General features: G+C 41.6%; 1 protein-coding gene and 1 non-coding gene across 2 annotated transcripts in view; one reads left to right on the top strand and one right to left on the bottom strand.

Annotated features, from left to right (window-relative positions):
- LOC119817122 overlaps window positions 1-24,673 on the top strand; it is a gene marked incomplete at its 5' end in the record, with an annotated part of 282,482 nt that overhangs the window by 82,189 nt on the left and 175,620 nt on the right. The gene's annotated exons all lie outside the window — the stretch shown is intronic.
- Window positions 5,110-5,182, bottom strand: Trnak-cuu. Its single transcript has one exon. It is a non-coding gene; the product is annotated as a tRNA-Lys (tRNA).

Here is a 24,673-nt window from a genome sequence, read left to right as displayed (position 1 = left end):
AGCATTTGGTGGTCATTTATCAGGAGGCTCTTCTTCTTTAGCTGTTTGTGAACAGATGGAGCCTCTGTAGAAAGGTACTTTGGTTCCTAAATAAGTCATCTGCAAAAGCTCTTGTAAGATGTTTTTCAGCTGAAACTTCAATACAAAGAATAAATATAAGAGGCAGGACATAGCGAGATGTGTGCTCTAAAACCTAAATTCTGGCTCCAAACTTCCTCACTGATAGGGCTTGGTGAAGTCATTATCTCCCCTTGTCTCTGTGATCTCCACTGTATGAGTCATCACCGGAAACCCTGTTTCCTTGAAGCCACATTACCAACAGCAGTTATCTGGAGTAAATGTGACAGTGGAGCCAAAGAGTGCATTTCTTTTAAAGCAACATCAGCTCCAATGAGCAACCACAACCTTCTGTGAACTTCTCAGTGACTGCTTACTGTTCCCTTCCTTCCCATATCCGTGATTATGTTATTTGAAAGAATACATGACTGGTTATGAGCAATACTTATATTTCTGTTTCCTGAATGTTTTGTATTAGACAAAACTGAGAAGTATTTGTAGACCAAAGGGAAGAATTTGTTGCTTTCACTGATATCATGGCACATTAAGTTGAAGGAAATACTTGGGGTCAGCATTAACATTTGTATTTCATAAACGGGAACCTAAATTTTGGAGAAGTTTGTCAAATTACACAATATCCCATAGATTCTTAGGACAACATTGGAATGGAAACTTTGCCCTGTAATGATGGCTACTCAACTATGGTTCTCTAACTCCAGTAGCATATTCTAATTACTTAACATATAATTATCCAACATCTAATTATTGAATAGCAAAATAATGTTTCTAAAACATCATCTCACTTCTTGATTAAAACAATTTGTGGACTCCCAGTTTCTTTTAGGATAAATTAAACTTGCTGTATATTAAAAGACCCCAGTCATATAGCTTCTGCCTCCTTTCTCTGGTATTTCCCCACACCCGATAGATTCACCTACTGCCATATACTCAACTACACTTGAACTATCACTCTCTCTAATCTCTTGTGTTCTCCAAGTTCTATCTTGCCACCTGGCATCGGTCAGAGATATTTACTCTTAATCTTCAGATTCTAAACTCATTCATTTTGCTACGGTTTGTATACCCATAACTAGCCACCAATAAGACTCCTCCCAGGGTTTGAAAACACAGGATATACAATACCATGTTCTTCAGGGTACAGAGCCCTTACACTTAGCAGATAACGAAAAACTGATTCTAAAATAACAACAAAACCTGACGTGAAACTATTTAGAGAGGTTAGACAAATTTAGTGGGAATTCAGCTTATCAAAAAATATGAGTTGTTTCTTAAAGAACAGAAAGCAAAGGAAATGTTAAGATAATGTCAAAAGATGTATCATAATACAAGTAATTTTTAAAATCAGATCATAACAGAGAAGAAACAAATCAATTCAGAGACGATTTTATTTTAATATCTACAAATGGGAACACACAAGAAAAATAATAATACCTTTTGATTGTATTGCTCCAAGGTAATTTGATCTCTCCTTTTTAGAAAAATAATATTTTTAGAAAAAAGTTTTTCAAAAGAGAGAGGAGCTCACACACTAACCCTTTTCCTTGAAACACAAGCAAACTCAGTATAGCTCATGCTCAAGTGGAAAGGAAATTTTAGGGTTCAAGATTAGGCCTTGCCGGGCGGTGGTGGCGCACGCCTTTAATCCCAGCACTCGGGAGGCAGAGGCAGGCGGATCTCTGAGTTCGAGGCCAGCCTGGTCTACAAGAGCTAGTTCCAGGACAGGCTCTAGAAACTACAGGGAAACCCTGTCTCGAAAAACCAAAAAAAAAAAAAAAAAGATTAGGCCTTAAGGAACTAACAACATCCTTTTCCTATTGTGTTGGATGTCTTTCTCGTGGATATTCAAGTCATCTTGCAAAATGCAAAGTCCATGTCTAGAGAGACTAGAGAATGAGGCCGTGGCTGCGGCAGAAAATCCACGTCTAAACCCTTCTTTGTCCCTGACAAACTGCAGGGTGTGGAGAACCTGCAACCTTCCATTGCAGCCCAGTGTTGGGCCCAAGAGCAGTTGCAAAAGGAGGAGGAAGCCTTCCAGGTGTCTTTCAGGAATTTCTGCTATGCATAGATTTACAACGGGTCCCTCATTTGTTAATTACAGCCTTGATGTTGGTAAAGAGCACGTGAAGCCTCCTCTAAACCATGTTTGCTATTTTCAAGTGAAGACCACTGTTTTTGCCATGTTACGGAGGAAAAAAAATGTAAGTATTTATTGAGAAAATCAGTCAAATCATAAAAAAAAAATAGTTACCTTCAAGCCTGTATTCCTGCTCTGGAGCCGCATTAGCTGTATACACACTGCCCTTCCTTTTCTTGGTCATGGGCATTAAACCTGGACAGATTAAATTATTCGTTCACTGTGTCTTATTCATTTCAGGCTATCGTGATAAATGCCAAACAGTGGATGGCTTGAACAGCAAACATTCGTTTCCTTTAGTACAGGAGGCTAGGAAGGGAGACCTACTATTCTAGCAGATGTTTCTTTGGTGACTGCCCTTCCTCTGGCTCAGACAGCCTTTTCTCAGTCCCTGCCCAAGGAGGAACAGTTGGGAGTTGTTAGCCTTCCTCTGCTAACCCCACTAATTCTCTCCAACACCATTATCACGTCATCTAAACACCAGTAACCTTACAGAGGGCCACCTGTAAACTCTCTTGTGTGGGGACGGAGGTTGATGCATGTGTTATATATGCAGTTTTGTCCATTACGATGTGCAAATGAGAAGCAGGGTTCGTTCACAAATGATCATCCCTATGCTTAGAACAATGCATACAACTGGAGAGTCAAAGACTGATGCCAGGGGTTGGAGAGGCGGCTCAGTTGTTAAGAGCATGTACCAGAGGACCAGAGTTCAATTCCCAGCAGCAACATCAGGTGACTCACAATGGCCTGTAACTCGAGCTCCAGGCCAGAGCCTCTGTGGGCACCTGCATTCTTGTGTGCGCACATACTTAGACATAATTAAAAATAATAAAAGATAATTTACAAATAAGACAATGTGGAAGGAGGCAGCTGGCCTTCTTTAATTAAATGAGTTTTCTTGAGCTATTGGAAATCTTTGGTGTTTGGCCCTAATTCAGATGGGAGGTTCTGAGCTAGTTCAAGGTTATTGCACTTTACACAGCCAAATAGATTAATTTTATTTGCATTACTAAATTTATTTTATATTTTATTCATTCATTTAGTCACCAATACCCTATTGAGTAAGAAAATGAAAATTAGAAAATCTTTGCTCTTTTTCCACTGAAGGCTGAGAGCTTAATTTTCTCTTCTTTAAGAGGACTTGTTGACTATTAGCTCAAGGAATGTGGTAGAAGTAATACTGTAGAGTTTGGGGTTCGAGCTTAGGTCTTAATGGATGGACAGCTTTCTTTTCCTATTGTGTAAGAAGTCCCTCTTGAAGGCTTCCTCTAGCAGCTGATGCGAGCAAATGGAGAAACCCATACCCAAATATTAGGCAGAACTTGGGAAGAAGGATTGTGGAGCCAGAGGGGTCGAGAACACAGCCCACAGAGAACACAGCCCACAGAGAACACAGCCCACAGAATCCACTAAGCAGGGATCAGAAGAGCTCACAGAGACTGAAGCAGCAATCACGGGGCCTGCATGGAGCTGTGCTAGGTCATCTGTATACATGCTGGGGTGGTTTAGCTTGAAGTTTTAGGAGGACTTCTTTAAGTGAGAATAGGGGTATGTCTGACTCATTTCCTGGCTCTTGAGACCCTTTTTCTCCTACTGGGTTGCCTCATCCAGCCTTGATATGAGGGTCTGTGCCTAGTCTTATTGCATCCTATTATACATGGTTTGGTTGATATCCCTGCGGGGGTGGAGTGTGGGGAATGGGGCGGGGCTGCTCTTTTCTGAAGGGAAATGGAGAATCAGTGGATCTAGGAGAGAGGGGAGCAGTGTATGAGGGGGAACTAGGAGGAGCGGAGGGAGGAGAGGCTGTGGTTGGGAAGTATCGTATGAAAGAAGAATAAATAAAAGTTATAAAAATGTCCCTCTTGGGTCTTCAAGTCACTTTGTAAAAATACCAAGGCCATTGCTTGAGAGGCCTGAAATTGAGGCTGTGGCTACAGGAGAGAGAGAAGGTCCAAGTCTAAAACTGATGCGGCGAAGATTGGAAATAACCAAAAATAGTCCTTTTATAATTATTCAATTTTAATACAAAGGGAGATAAGGGAACTTACAGAACCAAGGGTCCAGCGGAGTGAGCGCGGGGCAAACGAACGGGCCGCCTTCCGGCTCCCCAATCCTATTTAAGGGGCATGGCTACCCCGCTGGAGCAGCCACGCCCCTGAACGCAGGGATTGGGCCAGCTGCCCCAACATCTCCCCTTTTTTGTCTAAATAAGACAGATTCAGAAACCAAATACAACTATATACAATGGGAACTGATCATATAAAATTACAAAAAGTAAACAATATCAGGCGAGAAGTATATAACGAAGAATTTTTCTAATCACTCTACTTTGAGAAGTCTAAATAATCTAGAAGGTAGCTACCATTATCTAATCTTCAACCCCATCAAAGATCTGAGAAGGAGAGTAAAATCACCAAAGCAACCAGGAAGCACAAACGAGAAACTTCCAAAATGTGCAACAGAAGACAGAGACAATTGACTACCTGGGCAACCACACGAAGTCTTGATAGCAATGTTGAGGCAACCAACTTTGGCTGAGGCCTGAAAAAACCTGACATACCATTATACAATGGCAAGGAACCTTTAGTAGAACTATCCTATCCTGTCTTGGCAAGATAAGACAATTCTGTTTTATCCACTTATGGATATTTTGTACTTTAGTCAGTAATGGAGGTATGGGCTTTTCTTTGCCCCAAGGCCAGTTCTGCCAAGTAGAAGACAAACTCCCAGTGGAGTGTCTTAAAGGAAGATATGAGAATTAGCCAATAAGAGGCTGAAACTATGGGCCAGGCAGTGTTTTAAAAGAATACAGTTTCCGTGTAATTATTTCGGGTGTAAAGCTAGCCAGCGGCGGGTGGCGGGACGCAGCCCCGCCGCTTCACACTACAGATTGGCGCCCAACGTGGGGCTCGAACCCACGACCCTGGGATTAAGAGTCCCATGCTCTACCGACTGAGCGAGCCGGGCGCGGTGGCGCACGCCTGTAGTCCCAGCTACTCGGGAGGCTGAGACAGGAGGATCGCTTGAGTCCAGGAGTTCTGGGCTGTAGTGCGCTATGCCGATCGGGTGTCCGCACTAAGTTCGGCATCAATATGGTGACCTCCCGGGAGCGGGGGACCACCAGGTTGCCTAAGGAGGAGTGTCTATGTGTTACTTTCATTATTAATAAAGAAAACTGCCTTGGCCCTTTAAGAACAGAAAATTAGGTAGGTGGAGTAGACAGAACAGAATTGTGGGAACAAGGAAGTAGAGTTAGGGAGAGACGCTTCAGGCAGTCGCGTGGTGAGTCTCCATGCTTCTCCTCTCCGAGATGGACGCAGGTTAAGATCTCTCCTGGTAAGCCACACCTCGTGGTGCTACCCAGATAACTAAATATGGGTTAAAGGAAGATATGAGAATTAGCCAATAAGAGGCTGAAACTATGGGCCAGGCAGTGTTTTAAAAGAATACAGTTTCCGTGTAATTATTTTGGGTAAAGCTAGCCGGGTGGCGGGACACAGCCCCGCCGCTTCACACTACAGATTGGCGCAGACTGCGCAGTGCTCTGCATGTCAGATTTGGCTGTAACTTGGATGAAAAGAGTTTTTGTGCTGCACGCTCAGTCTCAGAGTTAAAGTGCTGAGTGCGGCTCCTACCTGGCGGCCCCAGAGCTAGTAGAAAATGGTACATCCTCCATTTTGAAATTGGAGAGAGGTGGAGCCAACATCCAGAGCAGCCCGCAGCTCTGCAGCTCAGAGCTGCAACCGATTCAGAGTCACAAGCGGCTCAGCTATGTTGGACTGGGCGTGGCAAGCCTGCAGTACCTGTTTTTGACCTAGGAATGTCACAGCTTAGATTCTTAAGTGTGTAGCGATTTAAAAGCACAAAACAAAAGTGCTCCTGGATAGTAAAAAAATTACAGATTCACAATAGGAAAGATTCAGACATAGAAGGCCTTTAACTGGGTCACAATGTTGGATAAATGTACGTAGGCTTGAGAGCGAAAGAGAAGAAAAAATATAGAAAATAAAGTTAATGCCTTTAAAAAAAAGGGTAAAGTCTTTAAAGAGACAGAGTACAGATAGTTATAGATTAAAAGAAGTAAAGTGATAGAGTAAAAATAAGCCACGTAAGAATGGAAAATTCACAGAGAGTCTGGATTATGTATTTTGTTGTGTTTTCTTTGATTTTTTTGACTGTAAAGGAGCTAAATACAGAGAGACATTTCATTATATGGGCTGCCAGTCTAGACCAAAATGGACATCTTAATGGTATGACTTCAGGATTTGGATCTAAGAACATGATGCTTTGGAAAAGAGTTTCTTCTTTTGTTTTCACAGAGGACGAGACTCTGTGGATTGCTTCTATCCCAATATGGTATGATAGACCACGCCCTCCTGAAAGGTTGCTGTGAACACCCTCAAAAAATTACTTCGCTCAACTGCCGACTGGGATGAACCTAGCAGACAGGTTATACCATGAAAGACCTAAATAACAGCGCCCCCATTCAGCAGGAAGCAGTTTGGAGAGAAAAAACTGCGCCCATTTTCCCAAATATTGCTTATAAATGTTCTTTTACATTTAAAGGGGGAGATGATATAGATATGAATAATTTGCATTGGTATAGATTTTAAGGTCAATTTGTTATATGTATATGTATTTCTGATTTTGATTAAGCTATTGTGATTGTAGTTCATTTTAAAGAATGTAATGTATAATTAGGAAATATAGGTTGTTAATGGATAATCATCGATTAATAGTCAAGCTTGTAGTCATGTTAGTCATTTTCTAGATGTGCATAGATATATTTCAGATAGGCATTCTTCATATCTTTCAAAGACTGCAGAATATGGCATTTAATGTTTTAATAACTTAGGGTTTTTCATGACAATGAGACACGTCTGCTCCTGGCAGCACCAATCTACTTCGAGAGGAAGATGGGCATCGAAGAGGCTACTTATGGAGTTTGTTAGCCATTTGGGCAAGAAACTGCTCTTGGCTGGACTGTTGCATAAACTGAACACAAGGAACCCACAGAAAGAGGACTGCTGAACTTGCCTAAAGGTGAGATGGCCTTTCGGGGTTCCTGATTCATGAAAGAGTCTGCGAGACGTTCTGCAGGACACAGCAGAAAGTGACTGAACTGTCTTTGGAATTTTTCTGCTTCATGGAAATGTCTGCTGGATACTGTGGGCCTGAAGCCCGAAGATGGATGCCCCAACGGTACAGAGGAACTTTGGGTGACTGTCCAGGCAGCGAGTTGTCTCTGTCATTTCTAGAGTTTTATAAGTTACTTATTTCTTGTTTACTTAGGTAGCATTATATCCTTCTGGAGTCTTTGATGGAGTTGAAGAATAAATAGATAGTTATAGCTTTCCTTAGTTATGATAAAAGATAAAATAGATTTAAATATTGTAACTGTAATACTTGCTTGATAACTGTTTTGTTATATGTAATTTTGCTATGTTAAAGTTGAAGCCTTTCTTTTTTGTTTAAACAGAAAAAGGGGAAATGATGGAGGAGAGTTATCTGTCTATGTTTCTTTCATTGGTTAATTAATAAAGAAAACTGCCTTGGCCCTTTAAGAACAGAAAATTAGGTAGGTGGAGTAGACAGAACAGAATTGTGGGAACAAGGAAGTAGAGTTAGGGAGAGACGCTTCAGGCAGTCGCGTGGTGAGTCTCCATGCTTCTCCTCTCCGAGATGGACGCAGGTTAAGATCTCTCCTGGTAAGCCATACCTCGTGGTGCTACCCAGATAACTAAATATGGGTTAAAGGAAGATATGAGAATTAGCCAATAAGAGGCTGAAACTATGGGCCAGGCAGTGTTTTAAAAGAATACAGTTTCCGTGTAATTATTTCGGGTGTAAAGCTAGCCAGCGGCGGGTGGCGGGACGCAGCCCCGCCGCTTCACACTACATAAAACAACCTTCTACTTGCGTCAAGCAGGGTGTGGAGTATCTTGGACCCTCCGTTTCTTCCTAGCCATCAGCTCAAGAGTGGCTGTGAGTGGTCCAGTTTGTGCCCGGTAGGGTGGATGATCATCCCACTGAACTGTGCATAAACATAACAGGGAAATTAGCTATACTAAATAAATATCATCCTCTAAAACCACTGAGGTTGCAGGTAGTTTGTTACTAACAAGAAACGGAGGGCTTATTAGTGCCCTCTGTACTGAGTGCCTTATTGTGTGCTGGAGAAAATGTCGGTCCTTCCTTTAGAGTGGTCAAGGCCGGAGTAGTAGCTCCCATTAACATAAGCTGGCATGCTTTAACCGGAAATTTAAAATTAGCTGATTTCTCTGTTTAGTTTTGAACTTTCTAGAAGGCATTTGCGTTTCCAGTGGAATGGCTTAGCTGTCGGTTATGCTAGGTGCATGCAGGAAAATAAATGGAGGAGGAAAAAAATAAAGGAGATTAAAAGGGGATTTTATGGGCTGAATTATGTATTCCCCCAAAACTTACATGTTAAAATATTGATCCCTAATAGGACCTCAGGGTATAACTATTTGGAGATAGGCTCTTTAAAGGGGTAATTAAGACAAGATGGAATTGATCAACCAGGTGGATGGGAGAGAAGAGAGGAGTAGGAGAGGGAAGAGGAGTGAGGGGGGAGAAGGAAGGGAGAGAAGAGAGAGAGGCTAGGTCACACTCAAAGGGAAAAACCATGCACAAATCCAGAGAGAAGCCGGCCACCTAGAAGCCAAGAAGGTCCTCAGAAGGAGCTAACAGGAATAACACTCCAACACTGGAAATCTACGTTCTGGACTGAGGAAGAAGCATAATTGTTGTTTAAACTCCCCGGCCATGGATTTGGTGTGTCAGTCCAAGTCTGTAACACAAGGTTATAATGAACTAGAAAAATAGACCAGCAAGTGCCACAGCACCATCAGGGACGGCCCAGGTTGGCTGGCCCTTCAGGAGGGCTGCACTCTTTGTGGCTGGCCGGATAAAACGGCAGGTTATTATGTGAGAATGTGGTGAAGTGCTCAGCAGGACAGCAGTAGACCACATGTAGTGCTCAGAAAACTCAAAGGCCCAAAGTCATGCCCAGCTCTTGCAGGATGAGAGAATAGTCTGTGTTGTGCGGCAGGAGGCAAGAGGCAGAAGGCAGGAGGAGCATCTTCTCATGCCCCCACATTCTGCAAAAACATATTCTGCGCGCTGGTGCCCGCAGTCACGCGAGTCTTTAGGAGAGCCAAGTTGGTGCGCTTGGCACAGGGGTGGCAATTCCTGCAGAGGCAGGCAGGCCAGAAGGATCTATTTGGGGTAGGTATGAGGTCCACAGTGCGCATGAGAGGAGGAATGAAGGAGTCGGAAGAGTAGCACAGCCAGGGATTTACCCCTGGATGAGAAAGATCTAGTGCAAGCAGCCTTTTAAGATAACCAAAAACAAAGAGAATACTCAGTGGTTATTAACATAGTCCCCAGGAAACGGAAACCTTGAGTCCAACTGCCTGCTTCAGGAACTAAAGCCGAACTGACCGCCAGCATCAGCATGGATGTAGATCCCTTTCGTCAGCCTTCAGAAAGGACTGCACCCTGGGCGGAAGCCTTGACTGCAAATCTACAAGGGACCTGAAATCAGCAATTCACAGCCACACCTATCCAGGTGACCCATCCAGAAGGAAAGAGCAGACAGAAGAAGAAACAAAACAAACCAGAAAATTAGAGGCAATACATTTTTGTTGTTGTTGTTTTCCCTCGCGGGAAAAAGAGCAAGAAAAGCTTCCAACCTTTTATAAATCATCGTGCAACCCTTTCATTATTACAATAAGTTTGTTTTGTGATAAGAGTGTTCCTTTAGGGTGGCCATGATTTTGACAGGAAGTTTTGTCCTATGAGAGGGGACACATAGGCACTTTAGACACTATAGAGAAAACTTTCCCTGAACTCCCGGCGCTAGCAGACTGTTTGGAGGACATACATTATTTTAAAAACTGTCAGTCAGTTAATCTTTATTTATCACTGGGACAAGGCATCATTTTTATAGTGTTAGATGGGCACCAGTTTTGGTTTCACTGGAGGGAAATCCAATCTGAATAAAACAGCAGCTTTTCACACATGACATCTAATCCGTGCATGTAAATCAAACCGAGAATCTATTATTCATTATTAAAAGAGTGGCGTCTTTTTTTATTCCACTGAGAATGAAACACAAATACTGTGAAAAATTTAGTGCCCTTTCTGGAAATTTCCAGACACTCATCATGTCGTCGTCTTGCCGGTGCCTGCGCTCGTTTTTAAAATATAGCCATGAAATTAATAAGTTTGAAGTTTTATGCCTGAAAAAAAAAGAGTTGCTCAATTCCAATGAAACAGACAAATTCATTTTTTTTTTATTTAAAGCTTCCTAAATACTTAAGATGGGAAAGCACCCCAGTAGCGCTCAAATTTCAATATGTATATAAAGAATATAGTTCATATTCTTGTCATTATCACTCATGGCCACAGTGTTCTTCCCTCAAGTGCTTTCTGAAAACGGCATATATATCAGAAACTGATTAAAATGACCCAAAGTATTAATTCGTAAAATATGATGAACCCAATACTCTGAAAGAGGTTATTTTCTGTGTGACATTTAATATGTAAGAGTTGAAACGATTTTAATAACTCACAGGAAGGAGTGGTCCTAGGGAATCCAGACCTGGAGCATGATTGCTTTTATTGATTATTAGTTATTACCATTAGCAGGCCAGGGCCTTGGCATATATTATATTTTATGACTTGAGAAAGTTTCCCATTATGTCAGTTTGTGGAAGGCCCTTTTCTCAGCCCCGAAAAGGATCACTTTAGCCGGTCGAGGAAACCCCAGGCTTGTGGAAACTTTGGTGGCCACACCAGTGAGCCCTCAGCGTTCACTGTCATCAATGACTTTCCCTGACTTGTTCCATAATTCACATTCTAGAGTCACCACTCAGAATTGTCCCTAATTAGGTGAAGGGAAGCCCAATCCTGTTTCCCCCAAATCCTACCAAAATAGACCTTAGTTAGGTCCAAAGGATGCCAGCCAAAGTGTATTTTCAGGGCGAGACTTCATGCAATCCTGGTTTGGCTAGCGTTCACTATGACGAAAGTCATTTGAACTCCTGGGCCCAGGCCTCTCTTCTGGGACATGAGACCCTAACATGCAATTCCCACAATATCCTAAGCCTTACATATTCTGTGCAAGCAGATTAGCCTAGTTTTAGGTAGGAGATGCTGAATTTTTATCTTACTCCCAACCCTCCGTAGGGAGGGTTCCTAGCTTTCCTCTGTAGTTTACAGTTTTCTGGCCTTGGAATGAATTCCTCCATGAAGTCTAGTTAGTCTTTTCCCCCATATAGGAATTTCCCAGATCACAGTCTTCTGCTGCTGTCGTGTCTCCATTTCTTACTTCCAGGTGACATGAACAGTTTTAAGTCCATCACTATACAATTTCGCTCGCAATACACATTCAGCCGTCTCCCCTTATTGGAACAAATATCAGCTTACAATAAGGAAAGGTTTGATTTGACTCAGTTTCAGGGGTGTCAGCCCACACTTAGTTCCAATCTCCCATTTCTTGCTCTTTAGGGCCTGGGGTGAGACAGCACACATGGCAGGGGCACTGCTGGAGTTAAAACCCTCAGTCCACCGTGGGTGAAAGATGCAGGAAGAGACTGTGGTCTTGCAATGACTCTCAGTGACCCAACGTCCTTCCCCAGGTCCTAATTCTTAAGGGAGCCTGTCTCCCAGCAGAGCCAAGCGAGAAACCAAGTCATTCGCATGGGAGACTTTAGGAACACGTCAGATCTCTATGGCTTATTGATGCTCTAGTGAGATCGGAGGGTAGTAAGTCCTGTTGCTTTTCTAGGCACATTGGTCTGCACCGATGAGACACTACAGAGAGGAACGTGAGAACCTAACTCATTGTTCAACCCAATTTACCGATAAGATAGATTGAGGTCAGGCTTTCCTGAAGGACTAAAATGAGTCTCTAAACCAGATGCACTCCACAGTAAACTACCGTGACTCCACAGTGGAAGTGCCAGGCGCACAACCTTGAAAGAAGCAGCGAGAACTGAAAGACTGTTGTTGCTGTTGTTGTTTTCCTCACCGGGGAATCAATCTCCCATTCCTATAATTTTTCGTTAATTTTTTTCATAGATTACTCTATTCCTAAAGCCACATTTTCCTCTTTCCAGCCTCTTCCTGTCTGTCTCAGAAGGGAGAAGCCCTTTTTTACAAGCTGCTGTCTTGTATAAGAGGTTTCTCTACTATCCTATGCCAGCAAGTGGTTGCTTAACCTTACAGAGCTTTGGACTTAAGTTTTCTGAGGGCAGAGAGCCTTTTCCGGGAAGGTTATCCAGAGGGGCAGACCCAATAGCATGTATGGGGGCCTTTAAGAGGGAGGTGTGCCTGATTGGCTCATATGAACACAGAAAAGACAGACTGTGTTCTGACATGAGTGGTCATGTGCAGCACCCATTCTCCCAAAACCTCTCCCTTCCTCTGCTCCCTACAGACCTACGTGTCAATGATTTTTGGAGACACCCTCACAGACACACCCAAAAATCTGTCAAGTTGACAAGCAAGGATTATCCTCATAGGCCTCTTTGTTTACTGCTGCATTGCTGCATTTCTAAAATGTGGCCATCTCGGTGTGGATTCCCAAAATTGACCAGCCGACTTGAGAACTTCAGAGTCTCATCAACATCTTCAAACACATTGGTGAGCTGCCTTTCGCTTGGTTTCTTTCTTCCTTCCTTTCTTCTTTCCTTCCTTTTTTTTTTTTTTTAATTCTGAGGGTTGAACCCAAGGGTTTGAGATAGTGAAGCAACTGCCCCACCAGTATGCTTCATTTTCAGGACAATCAGAACTAGCTTTTTTTTTTTTTTAGAAAAAAATTTTTTTTTAGAAAAAAAAATGATGTTTTATGTAGTTTTGAACATTTTCATTTTACTGGGAGTTCTGCATTTTTATCTTTGTCCTTTGTGTCTGTTCACGAGTGCACTGTATCCAGAGTTCAGAATGCCCTAGTTACAAAATAGCAGTTCTTGTTCACTCCTCATGCAGTTCAACAACCAAATCACTTTGAATTCTCCAAAGAGGAGGAACTTGCTTCTATATTTGAACTCACTCGCGTTCAGAGGGAATATGTTTTAATATTTCAACATCTATACAGAATGCTTTACAATTCCTTTTAAAGTATTAATTTTCATATGAACATCGTGTGAAGTCACAAAGGACTGAGTAGGGCAAAGAATTTCTCCAAGGCCACATAGCCTGTTAATTGCAAAGGACAGGCTTGGCTATCTTCCCCATTCATCTGACTCACGCGTCTACTAAACAGTAGAGAATGACTTTGAACTGATAAAACTCTCAAAGCTTAGGGAGGGGACAGGAATAGAATTCACGTTCAAACCCCCCAAACATCACTAAACACAAGGACCAATGAAGATCAATGAATAAAGCAAATCAAATCAAGTCATACCTGTGCTGGATAGTTTTATGTCAACTTGACGTAAACTAAAGTCACCCGAGAGAAGAAAATCTCAGTCGAAAAAAAATGCCTACGTGAGACTGGGCTGTAGGCAGTCCTTCAGAATATTTTCTTAATTAGTAGTTGATGAAAGAAGGCTCAGATCATTGTGGGTGGTGCCATCCCTGGGCTGGTGGTCCTAAGTTATATAAGAAAGCAGGCCGAGCAAGCCATGCGGAGCAAGCCAGTAAACAACACCCATCGATGGCCTCTACCTCAGCTCCTTCCTCCAGGTTTCTGCCTTGTTTGAGCTCCTGTCCTGACTTCCTTTCATGATGAACAGTGATGTGGAAGTAAAGCCAAATAAACCTTTTCCTCTTCAAGTTGCTTTGGTCATGGTGCTTCATCACAGCAATAATGTGATAACAAATCAAATCAAATCAAATCAAATCAAAACAAAAGACAACATCCCTGCCTTAGGATCTTCATCGCACTTATAATAAAATCCAGATTACTTACCTGGACCTGCATAACTTGCTTTGCCTTTTATCCCATTTTCTGATTTTATCACATGTTAGTTTCCTGCTTAGACATTCATTCCAGTCTCCATTTCCTTTTCTGAATATATCAAACTCATTCTTCCCACAAGCCACCAAACTTAGGGTTCCTGCTTAGTAACTCTCTGTCTCCCTTAAACTCTGACATAGCAATGGGTCTCAGTGCTAAGTGTTTTTGACTTAAGCCAAAGTTTCTTGACAGAACACACCTTGTCATGTTTTAGTGCATTATGATTTATGATTTCAGTATCAATTGAGGTAGGTCAATAATTTACTACTAGTGATACACAATCATATTAGTCAATTGCCCATTGCCTTTCTACCAGTTTATAGCTAATGGAAGTTAGAAGTTTGTTATTCGAGTGTCAAAATTGTGCTTCAGTTACAATAATGGACATTTAATGAATGTATGTAAGTGAATATCCAAAAGGAACAACAATATTAGATACAATTGTTGATAACAGTTAAATCAATAATCTAGTCAATGGGGAAGTGATTTTCCTACCTTAAGCCTTGTTTTTTTTATTCACCTGTGAAATGGGCTGATATCAATCACATGGGAAACCTGATGTGTGCACCAAGAGCCATAGTGTGTGCGCAAGAGCTGTGTAAAATACAGAGAACTGCACAGACACTGACTTCATGGCTACATGTCTTTGGTATGGTGTGGGCTGCCCAAAGGGAAAATGTTGATTAGCAATTATTGCCCAAAGTTTTCTCCTTTCCAATGATGTATTTGCATGCTCCTTGTAAAGCCATTTGCAGCTAATTTGTTGGTCTTTGATCTAATCAGACTGCAGATGTTCAGAAACGCCATCTTTTCATGCATTGAGGCTCGCTCACTGGGGTTTGTAAAAGTAATGGGCTGTGCCCAATTTTCCCCCAATGTGTTCAACTCTCAGGGACAATGAAGGGAAAGATCTGTCTTTTGCCTAACAAGGAGAAAAGGAAAAGGAAGCACAACTTTTTAGTTTCCAATTTTAAAAAAAAGTCATAGAATAGAAAAAGACTGAAGAAACAGAGGAGGGATTATCAATCCCAGAATGGAATTGTCCAAATTAAAATATTCAGTTAAAATTCCTTCAGTTCCATGACTTTCCCCTTCATCTCAGTCTTGCTGCATGAATAATGGTGTGAAGGTCACATGTCAGAGCCAGAAATTATTCAGCTAGGACTCAGTCTTATTTTAGACAGGAATTGTCCTGATCAGGGGAGTTGATGAAACTTCATAGAAGATACTCAGATCTTCCATGCCAGTCTTTGCATCTGCATGGGGTATTGAGTCTCAAAGAAAGAGCTGAAGGAGCAGCTGATTCAAAGCATGGTCACCTGATTTACTTGTACTCATGCTGATTGAAATCTAAGGATGAATGGAATAGTAATAAGCACTTGAAATAAGCACCTGTGGAAGTTTAAATGTAATTGGCCCCCATAATCCCAATGGGAGTAGGAGGTGTGCCTTGTTGAAATAGGTATGGCCTTGTTGGAGGAAGTGTGTCACTGTGGGTGTGGACTTGGAGCCCTCTTTTGCTCAAGCTTCACACAGTGTGACAGACAGACCACTTCCTGTTGCCTACAAGATGTAGGACTCTCAGCTACTTCTCTAGCACCATGTTTGCCTGCATGCTATCATGTCCCACCATGATAATGGACTGAACCTCTGAACTGTAAGCAAGTCACCCCAATTGACTGTTTTCCTTTATTAGAGTTGCTGTGATCTTGGAGTCTCTTCACAGCAATAGACATCAGTAGCACCTTTGAGTAATTCTGATGCAGAACAAATTTGGTGGTAGCTGTTGCTCTAGAGCCTTCAGATTTTAGATTGTTAGTGACTTTTGAAAGGTTAAGTTAGTTGTGCAGTTAGAGTGCAGGCCTCAGGTATGCGATCACAAGATGGTGTCCTTTATTCAGGGATGGTTTTTATTGAGTATTAGTAACTTATAAAGTAGATGGTAAACTCAGCCTTTCAGAAAAATTTGTTCTTTAAAGATACTGGATTTTATTAGAACAAGCAAGTTTTTACTTGATTAGTTCTAGGCAAGATGTGGATGCCTGAACCCGAAGTGGGTGTCTTGAAGACAGCCGTGTAGGAGAAGAGGCCACATTTCTTCCTTTGTAGAAACCATGAGGAACAGTTGGTAGGATGGAACGAGATGGCCTTGAGGCCTCTGGACATGAACCTAAGGCTGACTTTTTGCATTCGTTTCTCCTATTTGTGGTAAGTAAGGCTTGAACCACTCTCTGAAGTCTACGCTCAGATCCCAGCTCTACCTCACAGCTATTTTGGATGTCTGTGGACCCAGATCTCTATGCCTCAGTCCAGACATTTGTAAATTGGGTTCATAACAGATTATATATACATCATGGTATAATTGTGGTGATTAAGTTAATGAGAATAATGTGCTTTTAAAAACTGCTTTGAGTTTAGTGAGTAAGTGTTAATTGTTGATATTATGATGATATTTTGGATGAAGGACTTAAATTAATATTCTAAAGCATACGCCTATGCACTTGCATTCAAGGGTGCAGGCAGTGAGGGTCTCTTTCCTATTTGGAAGCTGTGTGGCTGTAATTCCTGTGGCCCTCTGTCCTTTTACCTAGGCCAGAATAAATTTCCAAGAACAATTACTTTCTTCTATTGTGTAGCAGATAGACAGGGGATTAGAGCTAATTCATCTATATTTTAAATTCACAACTGGGAAAACAGAACAAAAAAAATCGCACTATAAAACTCTGTCTGCTAATCTAGATCACCCTGGGCTCCATATCAATTCCCAAGCACCTTTCTGAGCTGTCTGCTTCCAAAGGAACAGTTCGTTATCTCTAAGGCAAATTAAGCACTGATTTACTTCCTTGACTCCCTGGAGTATCCTCAGCAGAATTTAGCTTGGGAAGACACTGCAGTTTATTCCTATTCTGTTTATCTGTCACCATTGCTTCTTCCCTAGCTCTTTATAGATAGTGACATCAAGATCTGAAAAAACAAAACAAGACAGACAAAGCAGGTAGATTATTTATTCAGAGGTAAGGGAGAATTTGTTCTTAGGTTTATCTGACGCCAAAGCACATGCTTTCGATCTCTCGAATATACAGCTTCTCCTTTAAATGAGAGAAGTAATTACACAGAGAAGGCTGGACAACTTGGTTTCAAGTATCTTGAACCATTTTCAGTGCAGTGGAAGAGTAGCAGCCATGGTAGATGTCCCATGAGCAACCCACGAATCTCCCAGCATTTGCTAGCTGTAGTAGAGATTACGTGATTATCTACATGTTTATCTACTTTCAGCTTTACTTTTATGTTGACCAAAACCACTAACTCCTTATATCCAGTGACTTAGGATTATTATTACTTTTATCTTGGCACATTAGTATAATGCTGGCATCGTAAGTTTGGTTATCCTGTGTTTACAAAGAAGCATCAGCTAATGGCGTTTCACAATAGGGGCCCACTTTTTTTTTTTTTTTTTTTTTTTTGCCTCACACATACTCAAGGATAGAAGGAGACTTTCCTCATTGTTCTCAACCTAACTCAGACAGGTTGAAGAACCACCTTCTAGAATGTTTCTTGTCTCCTGGGGAAGTAGAGAAGAAAAGACAACCCTGGTGGATTTAGTGGCAACGGTAAATTCTCTGCTTTGAAGTGATGGATGTGACTCGATTCACCCCTGGATCTTTTTTGATAACTAACAAGAGAGTGTCCATGAGGTACTGTCCTACCTCATGCTTAGAATATGAGGAGGTAGCACTAACTGGTAAATAGAATTCGTGGCATTGTGGCTTCTCGGCAGGGGGAGTCACTTCTCAATAGAGACAGAGACCTACATTGGAGCACCTGGCTGAGCTCCCAAGGTCCAAATGAGGAGCAGAAGGAGGAAGAACATGAGCAAGGAAGTCAGGACCGCGAGGGGTGCAACCACCCACTGTGACTGTGGGGCCGATCTGATGGGAGCTCACCAAGGCCAGCTGGACCGGGACTGAAAAAGCATGGGATAAAACCGGACTCTCTGATCATGGTGGACAATGAGGGCTGCTGAGAAGCCAAGGACAATGGCACTGGGTTTGGATCCGACTGCATGTACTGGCTTTGTGGGAGCCTAGCCTGTTTGGATGCTCACCTTCCTAGACCTGGATGGAGGGGGGAGGACCTTGGACTTCCCACAGGGCAGGGAACCCTGACTGCTCTTCGGACTGGAGAGGGAGGGGAAGAGGAGTTGGGGGAGGGGGAGGGAAATGGGAGGCGGGGAGGAGGCAGAAATTTTTTAATAATAAAATATAAATTAATTAATTAAAAAAGAACTGTCACATGTGGACTGGTTTATGTTTTGTATTGTCTAGTCTCCTAATGTGATTACAGACGGCAAGTGGACAGAACCCTAATATCATGGAAAGTCTATGGAGCCAGAGACTGGACCTAACAGTTGCTTGAATTTGGGGTCTTCTGTACCATTAGTACTAGTAGCTAATTTTCAAAACATTTTAAAATATCCTTTTCTGATCTTATCAAACGTATTTCTTTTAAAATTATTGTTATTTAATGTAAGTTTGAAGGAATTGCATACCCCCTAATTTATATTCAGGGCCTGTGGGTATCTCTACCAACACATCTGCTTGAAAAGCTGTGGATAAGAAATGTTTTCCTAATGAAGGCAATGTCATGATGAAATAATAGACTGTGTGTGTGTGTTTGTGTGTGTGTGTGCACGCGCGCGTGCGTGCGTGCATGCATGCACAGGCATTTCAAAGAATATTTTCAATAGCAGTCATTGACGCTATTTAGTGTGTATACATGTATCTGTGACATATAATCTTGCTTTTCAACTTGACATACATGATACTAGGGAACCCACTGAGGAACTGCCTTGAGAAACTGTGTTTATCAACTTGGCTAGTAGGCATGTTTATGGAACATTTTCTTGATTGCTAATTGATGTAGGAGGACCCATGCCACTGTGGGTGGTGATACCTCTGGGTACATGGGTGTGGTCTGTATACCAAAGGCAACTGAGCAAGCCACGGGAAGCAAGCCAGCGAGCAGCATTTCTCCATGGCTTCTGCTTCAGGCCCTGCTTTAAGCTCCTGCCTTGGCTTCCCTTCACAGTGGGCTATAACATATAAGAAGACACAAATCCTTCTCTTTTGGTCAATTGTCAGTCATAGCAACAAAGAAGCAACCTGTAACATTATTGTATCACTTAATGTGCATTTGATCTAATAGGAAATACAGCTAGACAGTGAGATTGTGCTGTGGTTACGTTCAGATCTTAAACAATGCTAAGGCATTCCAGTGCACATAGTAAACACGGGATATAATATGAGGCCAGTTAGGCATGAAATAATCTACCAAGTGACTGAAGGCAGAATTTAAAACAAGCCAGTGATTCTAGAAGCTTTTAGTTATGTGCCCAAAATAATGTCATATGTCCAGAATACAGAGCAAAGGAGCTAAGCAGTGAAATACAACTTAAATTTCTCATGTGGCATGTAATATTTTATGAAAAATTCAAGATCCTGTGATTAGGAAATATGGATAATGACCTGGAATAGCCCTCGGTTTGTCCTAAATGGACTTTCAGCTCGCTATCAGCAATAATCCTTTATTCTTAAGAGTTTGTCTTTGTCTTGATTTTCACTGGTGACCCTGAGACTCTTAGGTATTGTTTCTATGGTTCCTGTGTGGAATTTTCTGAACCTTTTTGTGCTGACTGATGTCTTTCATCAATTTTATCAATTTATCTCTTCGAATGTTTTCAGCTCCATTGTCTCTTTATTTGTCCTATAAGGACTCCAGGTTCACAATTGCTGGAATATTCCATGGATCTTTCATGCTATCATCTTTCCCCTTTTCCTCCCTCCCTCCTTCCCTCTTTTCCTCCCTCCTTCCTTCCCTCTTTTCCTCCCTCCCTTCCTCCTTCCTTTTCTCCCTGCCTCTCTCCCTCCTTCCCTTCCTCCTTTCTTCTTCTTTCTCCTTCTTATCTTCCTTCTTAATTCTTCTTCTTTTGCCTCTGTGCTTTAATTGGGATAAGTTTACTGTCAGACGGACTTTCACATTCATTCATTATGCATTTTCTGTTGTGTCTGTTTATACTCTTGAGCCAATGTCATGATTTTGATCATGCAAAATATTTTGTTTCTGTTCTAAAACACTTTTATGTTCTCCTCTGAAATGCTGCATTCCTTCTTCTAGTTTTAAGTCTAATAATATAAAGTCTTTGTTAACTCGAGTTTCTGATCATGCGTGGATCTGTATTAGTTGGCTAGTTTTTCTTAGTCCTGCTTCACCTCTTCTTCCTTCTATATCTTATAGTTGCAAGCCTATTGTAGACATTGTGATGCAAACCATAGAGAATGAAATATAAAATATTGATTTACTCATCAAGGTCTGACCTCTATGTTCACATAGGTAACTGAGCTGAACTGGGCTGATTATAACATTAGTTGGTTTGAGTGCCGCACTGAGTTCCATAGATTTAAGTTATAGATGGACCCTCCTTCCATATGGGCTTGGTATCCACTGCCATTCAAACTTTTGACTATGTGCTGCTCTTCAGTATTGTCACGACTGAAATACTGAGAATCTCTGCCTTCCCACCTGTACCCAATTGCCCATGTGCTACTGAGTACTTGTGAAGGTCCTAGGGTTAAGAATTGGCCCATGGTAATGGACTGGTCTACATCTTGGGTTTGTATGTTAAAGTTCTCCTTTATGCTTTCTCTTGCAACATTTGGAATCCAGTGTCAAGTCTGCTCTTCCACCTGCTCTAAGGATTTAGTTTACTATAAATCTGACTCCTCAGTTCCCATAAAGATGAGTATTCATGTCATTTTATAACTTAGCTTTTTTTTTAAAAAAAAAGAAAAAAAATATGTTTGCCCCCACCACTGCTGCCCCTTTCTGGTGCTGGTGTTAAAGCCAGCCATGGACTATGCTAAGCCAGAGCTCTCCTGAAATATCTCCTCATCCCTTCCCTATGATGTGAGTGTTGGTTCTCTGTAACTGTCTCTACCATAGCAAGAAATAAGATTTGAAGGCACTGCACTTTTAAAAGTGTTCTATCAGCATTTTCCCTGGTCATGAAAGCTATCCTACAATGCGGGAGAGATGACTCTATGGAAGAAAACTGGCTGCTCTTCCAGAGGACCTGGTTGAATTTCCAGCACCCACATGGTGACCCACAACTACAACCGTCTGCAACTCCAGTTCCAAAAGATCTGACACTTTCTTCTTGCCTCTGTGGCAACGGTCACACACGTGATGCACTGTCACACATGCATGTAAAACATCCATATACATGAAATATAACATTAAAACTAAAAAATGAAAACAAACCAAACTATTACCTCTATAAACATTTCAGAAAGGAAGGAACAGAAAGCATACTAGGAGCATAGCTTTTCAACACTGTTCTGGTTTGTTTTCTTGTTGCTGTGATAAAACCACAATCTAAAGCAACTTGGGAAAGAAAGGGTTTATTTCAGTTTACACTTCCAGTCCATCACTGAGGGAAGTCAGGGCAGCGATTTAAGCAGCAGTACAGGCAGGCTCCATGAGGGAAGGTCTCTTACTGGCATGTTCTCTTTGGCTTGTTCACCTACCTTTCTTAGACAACCTAGTCCCACCTACCTAAGGTTGACACCACTCATAGTGGTCTGGGTCCACCTACATCAATTAGCAGTTAAGAAGTACCTCACAGACATCATCATCATAGGCCAACCTTTGGGGAATTCTTCAACTGAGGTACCCTCTTCCCGGATAATTCTAGGTGTGTGTCAAGTTGACAGATAGTGCTAACTGTGACAGGCATGGTACCATCATTCACTCCAGGGCAATAATTTATATGTACCTGATTTCCTGGACATATGTTTCTCATTCCCACTCCTCCACTCAGCGTTCAGCTCCCAAACCCTCATTTGTATCTTAGTTTCTTCCTCCTTGCCCTTCTTCCATGTGTATCTCCCTTCATGTGGAAGATCAAGGACATCACAGCCAAAATATGTAGTGAAGTTTGTCTCGGTAAAACCCCTTGCTTCTGTATAATTATTCATGATGGGCAGAAAGCACAGCTCCTTTCCAGGACCATGTGACCTCCAGGTACCAGGACTCTGGTGATGAGATGACACTGGCACCTAAGCAAATGAACCGCCTACTCATTTTCGTGTGGAATTTTAAAATACAAAGTTAACGAAAGCTACTCAGACATGTGTCATTTCGTAGGCTAGCCGTGGAAGTAGTCAAGCTCCTGGAAGTGGCCCTCAGAGAGAGGAACATGAAAACTTAGCAATCTCTCTTGCCAAAGCACAAACAGTCGGTCTCAAGGTAGACATTACGGGGCTAAAGATCTCTTGTACAACAAGCAGCAAGGGAAAAGCACTCAGTGCAGTCGTTCTGAAAAGACAATTGGTGTTAGAGAGAATGGCTTCCTTTCCTTAGCAATATATGACACTTTTGGGGCCAGAGAGATGGATCAGCAATAAGATCACTGGCCACTCTTGTAGAGGACCAGGGTGCAATTCTGAGCACCCATATGTGACTCACATGCACTCTGGTTCCAGGGGATCTGATGTTCTTGGACACTGGCCATGCATATGGTATACATTCATGCAAGCAAAACACTCAGACATATTAAATAAAAATAAATGAATAACTACAAAGTAAATGAGTGAACAAATAAATATATAAATATGAAAGAATGTGTAGCTCCTATCTTGTGTTTCACCCAGAATCAGTGGGCTGTTTTTGGCTTGTTCCTCTACTATTTTTTTTAGGAGCTGTTGGTGCAGCCCCTGAGATAACATGACTACCCTCTGCATCCTCTATGTGCACTGTAGCAGGCGACACAGTATGGCAGAGGGTTTATACAACCCGCTTGGAGAGATGTCGTATTAACAAAGGATGTTTGTGTTTGCCATGGCTACTGATGCAAGCTAAACTCAGATATGTTCTTTTCCTTCCACGTCATCCAGGAAGTGGTTGAGATACGTCATAAACACAAATGTAGGATGAATGCATAATTCATATTTTCTTGTTACGTTAGTATAAATGTGTCATCTCTGTGAAGAACATACTTAGCATCCCTGTGGTTTGCTGCTTTATTATCGTTTTAGATTTTTGACTGGTAGCACTTAAGATTGGAGCCAGGGTCTTGCATATGGTAGACAAGTACTCTTGTACCTTACTACATGCCCAATCCTTTCCATGGTTTGATGAGGAAATTCAAGCCATGTAAACTCAAGTATTAAAAGAGAAAACGTCATTGTGGGACTGTCATCGCTCATCACATTCTTATCCCACCTACTTCAAATACTTGCTGAGAAACATTGGTTTAGTAGAAGGTGGGTCCCTGTTTTTTACAGATAAATCCAATGATAAAACCAAAGCACTGTTTACAGCATGAGCTCAGCTTTATTTTTAAATCTTGGCTCTAACCAGGGCAGTGATGCCATTTCTCCTCCTCCATTTAGTTCTCGTTCTCTTGTTAGAATGTTACTCGTGGCCAGCTAGCCAAATGAAAAGTACAGCTTGATTAAGGATCTCTTGTGTCAATAATTTGTGCCTAATGTCTTTAGCTTTCCCATGGGCTGTTGTAGAAAATGGTAAATCTGGTTTAAATGAAATCTGATCCCGTTAATGGTCTAATAGCAGCTGCCGCAGGGTTACGGTGTTTTCAACAGATGTCTCTGTTACATTTTATTCCTACACTTAAGTCTTAGGGTGTTCATATAAATCATCTAACTAAAACTGAACATGTTTGGATAAATGTTTTGTGAAATACTCTATGATAAGACACTTTACCGTCAGTTTAAAACTATTCACATACGATTTTGTAAAGTAAATTATTAATCATGTATATAATATTTCTTAAATAATGATAAATGTCTTGCTCTTTTATAATTTCTTTAAGCTGAGTAATGAGCTTCGTCTCTACACCTAAGAGCTTGGCTTGGTCAGTGTGAGCATCGACCCATCACTGCCTACTGTTATTTGTTTGGCTCCAATAGGCTCTCTTTAGGTTAACAGTAGTTACAAATCTACAAGGACTCTGTTTTCTCTTTCTTACAATACTAATTTGAATCATCATCATGAATCGAGTTAGCTTTTCTGGACTGTGATAATTTGTTTAACTATTTTTTGCAGGCAGGATTTGTTCTGTGCAAAGCACTTGAACTAGATATTTGGATGATCCAGAAGACCTGAAAAAGGGACGTGATATCATGATTATGATGGGAGACATAGATTGTCATGCCATTAGCCTGTTTCTGTACTATGAACAGAATACTTCAGGCATGGTAATTTAAAAAAGAATAGTTCCGCCGGTTCGTGGCTCTGTAGGCCAGACAATTTTTTTTTTTTTTTTTTTTGTTTTTCGAGACAGGGTTTCTCTGTGGCTTTGGAGCCTGTCCTGGAACTAGCTCTTGTAGACCAGGCTGGTCTCGAACTCACAGAGATCTGCCTGCCTCTGCCTCCCGAGTGCTGGGATTAAA

Source organism: Arvicola amphibius, chromosome 6, assembly GCF_903992535.2.
Source record: "Arvicola amphibius chromosome 6, mArvAmp1.2, whole genome shotgun sequence".
In the NCBI taxonomy this organism is placed as follows: Eukaryota; Metazoa; Chordata; class Mammalia; order Rodentia; family Cricetidae; genus Arvicola; species Arvicola amphibius.
This window is presented reverse-complemented; position numbering and strand designations above follow the sequence as displayed.